General features: G+C 55.1%; 1 long non-coding RNA gene across 1 annotated transcript; it reads right to left on the bottom strand.

Annotated features, from left to right (window-relative positions):
- Positions 1 to 349: 349 nt before the first annotated feature.
- On the bottom strand, positions 350 to 2,072 carry LOC143274460 (uncharacterized). Its single transcript, XR_013053105.1, has 2 exons — positions 1,120 to 2,072; positions 350 to 660 (listed from the first exon to the last, which is right to left on the bottom strand). It is a non-coding gene; the product is annotated as an uncharacterized LOC143274460 (long non-coding RNA).
- Positions 2,073 to 5,524: the final 3,452 nt, after the last annotated feature.

Here is a 5,524-nt window from a genome sequence, read left to right as displayed (position 1 = left end):
TTGGTGGTGTTTTGGTGTGGGGGATTGAATCCAAAGCCTCACACATGCTAGACCAGCACTGTATGACTGAGCTACATCTCAGCCCTCCTTCTTTAAAAAATTTTTTTTATTTTTTTATTTTGAGACAAGGTCTCACTAAATTGCCCAGGTTAGCCTTGAACTCTTGATCTTCCTGCCTCTGTAGTAGCTGGGACCACAGGTCTGCGCCATCAATCCGGCTTCAGGCTTAGCTGCAGCTACGATTTAATTTATACAACCTGCCTGATGCCCAGAGCTTCATGTGGCCATCCCAGAAAAAATGTGTGTGTGTTTTTTTTTCCCTCAACTAAATCTACTCAAACAGATAATCTTTTTAAATTTTAAATGTCTGTTTGTTTATTTTGGGGTAGGAGATAGTCTCGCCCATGCTAAACACATGTTATATCACTAGCCACACCCCCGGCCAGTGTTCACTTGTCACACATGCAACAGAAGCAAAGGGTAGCGCTGGAGCCCAAGCTTTCTCGAGTCTTCCTCCGTCGGCTTCCGTGTGTGGCTTCCCTACTCGTGAGCTCAAGACAGCTGCTGTGACTTTGCCACCAGATCTCGTGTTCCAGACAGAAAGTGGGTGAAGGGTGAAGTGCTCAGCAGAAGAGCGACCTCTCCGCATCTGGTCTTTGTCTGTGCATTAGAGGAGGGACTTGTCATCCCTCGGTCACAAAGGTGTCCCGTGGTCACTGAGGATGGCAGGTAGCCAAGAGGAGCTGACCTAGTTGTTTTTTATTTGGTTTCTTAGGCTTTTATCTGTGTGTGTGTGTGTGTGTGTGTGTGTGTGTGTGTGTGTGTGAGAGAGAGAGAGAGAGAGAGAGAGAGAGAGAGGAGAGGGGAGAGAGGAGAGAGGAGAGAGAGAGAGAGAGAGAGATTCATAGATGCCAAAGGACAACTTGGGAAAATTGGCTCTCCCCTGTCTACCTGGGGGCTCTAGGGATTACATTCAGACCATGCTCAGTGACAAGCGCTACTTGCTGAGATGTCTTGGGGTCCGGAACTTTCTAGAAGGCTATAGGATGTTCAAAAGTTCCAGCTATGGGAGCACCTCAGGATCTCAGGGTCTGAAATTTTCAGAATAGGGATGTTTACCGCATCTGTCAAATGTCTTCTAGTCCAAAACATGTCGAACCTCTGAATACACCTTTGGTCCCAAGCTCTCCAAGTGAGGAGTGCTCAGTCTGTGCAGCACAATGAAGGAACCGACCATTAATGACACTACAAAACACAAACACACGGAGTCCTGGAACACAGCATCTGGTCCTGGAGATGGCGGAATTGGGCCTACTAAGGTATGACACAACCTTTACCAGAGCAGGAGGCCCCAGAGGAGAGGGGCTTCCGTATCAGGTCCTCCGTCACACAGCCCGAGAAGAACACAGGGAGCAGGCCAGTGAGCATCCTGTCAGTGTGCTTCTGGCACATGGGGAGAGGAGCAAGCAGGGGCATGGTGCCTAGACCGCCAGCTTCTTTTAGATGGACAGGAAGACAATAGATCCGTGTGTGTTCCGAGAGCAGAGAAGAGCCCGCCCTGGGCCCAGCGTGGAGGATTTGCTCCTGGAAAGGTAGGTCCTCCCCTGGGTGCTGCGATCCTTTGGCTGTCTTCTCCCCCAGGGAGGATCTTGGATGACGAAGTTGGAGGAGCGAGCTGGGCTGTGGTGGCGCACGTCTTTGATCCCAGCACTCGGGAGGCAGAGGCAGGCGGATCTCTGTGAGGCTAGCCTGGGCTACAGAGTGAGTTCCAGGAAAGGCGCCAAAACTACACAGAGAAACCCTGTCTCGAAAAATAAAAATTAAAATTATAATAAAAAAACAAAAGGAAGTTGGGGGAGGCTCTCCTGAGAGGGTTGCCTCCCTGTGCCAGTCACATGCCCCAAGGTCCTGCCCCCACACTCTTGCCTCACCCCAACCCACCTACCCTCAGCTCCCTGCAGGGCTCTTCTTATACCCCAGGACATGTCTTCCAGGGGCTCTCTCTGCACCCCGCTCCAAGCTCAGGGGCTCTCCACACCCCAGGCCTGACCTCTCTGCGCTCTGTGCCTCTTCTCCGCTCCTCCCTGGGACACCCTCCTCCCCCTGCTTCCCTCCCCTCTCTCCCTCTCTTCCTCTCCTCTTTACCCTCTCATTTTCCTCCCCTCTCTTGTCCGTATTCCTGCCACCTACTGACAGACTGCCGCAGGGACAGCCCTGCACCCCTAGTCCCAGCCGTTTCCATGGATCTGGGCCCAATACAAACAGCCCAGGACCCCCCACCTTCAGCCTGGCCTTGGGAGTAGGGTTGGGTGGGCAGATGAGGTCATCGCCACAGGCCCCCCAGCAGGCCAGCCGGCCTGTGAGGGGAGGAAGTGTTTGTTTGCTCTTGTTTCCCTGGCAACTTGCTGGACCCCCCTCCCCCACTCCCATCCCTGAGCAGTCCAGCAAGGCTGCTGATAGGACCACTGCCCTTTTCCAGGCCAGACCTTGCGGTGCTGAGACCCCAGGCCATAATTCTGAGCTGCTAGCAAGGGCCCGTGACCCTTAACCCCACTTCTGGAGGTAGAGTTCGGAAGATGGACGTAAGCCCTGTCCTGGGCTGAGGACCGGCCTGAAGCTCCACCTGCTGTTCCCCGGGCCGGCCGGGCCGACAGCACCTCCCTGGGGCAACAGGTTGGGGTCAGCTCCAACCTTCCAGGAACAGAGCCCAGCCATCCCTGGCAGGGATGTGGCAGGACGGGGCAGAACTGTGCCCCGGTGTGGCTAGTGTCCAAGCAGCTCCAGGGTCCAGGGCACCAGCAGGCCCCTCTGAACCCCTGTATGTGAACCCCTGTATGTGTGCCCCGGTCCCTCAAAGTCAGCAGCAAGTCCCTTCGAGATTCTCTTGTGTGCCGAGGGATCATGGAGAGCCCCACGGAGAGAGGGGTTCTCCCAGGTCGGACTAGGTCAACTCAGTTTCCAGGAGAAGCTCAGGGGGGCACACGGCTTGTGTGTGTGCATATGCAAGCAGGCTAGACCCGGGCCCCAACCCAACCTGTTCACAACTTCCTACTGTCAGTACCCCCCACCCCAGCCTCCCCCACCCTGACACCCCGTGGGAGCTTACCATGAGCAACCTGGCCCAGGAACCGGGGACACTCAGGACACCTCCTGGGGTCCTCATGCTCCTCAACACATGCAGGGTAGCCGAGGGCTTGCTGCAGGTTATACGGTTCCGGGGTCCAGCCTTCTCCTTCCCCTTCTCCCAGTCTGTCCTACGTCCTCCCCTTCCCCTCCTCCCTTTCCCCCCTCCTCCCTCCCCCTCCTCACATCTTCCCTTTCTCTCTCCTCTCCTCCGCCATTTCTTCCCCTCACTCCCTCCTCCTCTCTACCTTCATCCTTGGTGTCTGAAGTCAGCCTTACAGGCAAGGCGGGATCCAACCCAATACCTTCCCGCTGCCGCACATTCAAGCCTTTCTGAGACATTACCTAAGTGCCTTCTTACCTAATCCCCCAGCCATCTCCCACACCAGCCAGCCCCGCTGGGAGGAGAGCCAGATGCCTGCCCCGGCCCCAGCCCTCGCTCAGCGAGTTGCCTGGTTGCTCTCTGGCTGGCCCCTAGCACCTGCATGTTCTGGGCCTGTGCCCCTACCTGTGAAGGACCCCGGGGCCACACCATTGAAGAATCCCTGTCTCGCGGGACCCACCCCTTGTCTGTGCTCACCTGCCAGCCCTCACGGTTGGATACCCTGCCCTCTAAGAACTGTTGGGGAACCTCTTCTCCAACCAAGAGTAGGAAGCACCTTTCTGGATCAAGGGTGTTTTGTCCACTGGAGGAAGTAACTCAGTGGGAGGTCTTTCTTCCTGCCTCAGTGGCCAGTGGGAGCCCATCCACTGAGAAAATCAGACGGAGGTGGATCTAGACCTCACCAGGGTGGACGGCTGTGCAAGGCAAAGACCGTGTAGGAGCTAGAGGGTGAGCTACAGCCAGCACGGTGCCCTACTGTCCCCATACACACACAGACATGCACACAGACAGACATGCATGCAGACACAATGTACCACACAAGCATGCATGAAGAGACAAACCTAGGGATGCAGCCATGTACAGTCACAAGATAGAGCGATATGTGGACACAGACGCAGGACACGGCTGACATGTGTACATGCACAAACACAGACAGACCTATGGAGAGAGCCCCTCTGAACATGTATAGACATCTGTGGGCACACAGACTTAGGCATACAGACATAAACATACTCTTACTCACTGGGTCATACTCATAGATCCTAAAAGACATCATGCTATATGGATCTTTGTGAGTTCGAGGCCAGCCTGGTCTACAGAGCGAGATCCAGGAAAGGCGCAAAGCTACACAGAGAAACCCTGTCTCAAAAAACCAAAAAAATAAAAAAATAAATAAAATTAAAAAAAAAAAAGGATATGGCCTTTAGAGATGTTAGCCAAGACCCTAGGAGAATGACCAGGACCACCTTCCTGGAGCGGGGGCGGGGACAACGATGACAGTCTATGCACCCAGGTGGACACAGATCAGATTGACACATTGGCCAATCCTGCCTGTCCAGCGACTTTGTACAGATGGGATTAAGCCAGTACTCATAGTACTCATCCAGGAGAATGGCCCCACGAAGCCCCCCATAACCCCAGGAAGGAACCATGATGCCCCCCCACACCACACCCTGCCATTTGTCAGTCACAGGGTCCTGAAGAGCTGAAGGGGAATACAGCTGGTGGGCTTCGGTCTGTGATCAGAGGCTCAGTGAAAGTCCAGCATGGGCATCTTCTTGGAGGCAGGGTTATAGATCTGGACATCTCGATCAGTGGAGCAGATGCTCCACAGTCCTCAGTGGGCAGCCCCTCCCCTGGTGTTTATTGGTATAAACCCTGGGGCAGGGTGGGGAGCAGAACACAGACAGATGCTAAGGGAGCCACTAGGGATCCAGGCAAGGCAGGTCACAGTAGCTGGGGAGAGGTGGGGGAGGGCTGAAGTGGGGGGCACCACTTCGAAGGCACCCCAAACACAGGGCAGGAGGTCCCCTGCCATAGAACAGATAGAAAAGGCTGCAGGAACCCGCTGGGGGAGGAGTGGTAGGAACTCAGATGGAGGTTTTGACAGGACGGTTCCCTTCCTAGGTCACATGATCAGAGAAGGCTTCTTTGAAGTGCGTCAACTCCCACCCAGGCTCAACACCAAGGCAGAGAGAGACCAGGGGTCTGGGACGGCCACACAGCCTAGGGTCATCAGTCCTCCAGGGTTAGCAAGTCTCTTCACCCCTGGCCCTCAGAAAGGAGACTCCTGTTCTCCCCATCCCCCAGATACCTTTTCCTCCTTCTTTCTCCCTCCCTCCCATGTTCTCTTTCAGCCTGAACCCTCCTCCCCATCTCCAGGTCTTCCTTTCCCTCCTCCTCCTCCTCCTCCTCCTCCTCCTCCTCCTCCTCCTCCACCCCAGGCCTTTCCCACATCTTCTCCCTCCCCATCCTTTCAGGTTCCCCCACAACCTCTATGAAAGCAGCGGACTTGGG

The sequence above is a fragment of the Peromyscus maniculatus genome, chromosome 8, assembly GCF_049852395.1.
Source record: "Peromyscus maniculatus bairdii isolate BWxNUB_F1_BW_parent chromosome 8, HU_Pman_BW_mat_3.1, whole genome shotgun sequence".
Classification (NCBI taxonomy): Eukaryota; Metazoa; Chordata; class Mammalia; order Rodentia; family Cricetidae; genus Peromyscus; species Peromyscus maniculatus.
The sequence above is the reverse complement of the archived record's forward strand: the minus strand, read 5'-3'. Positions and strand labels throughout refer to the sequence as shown.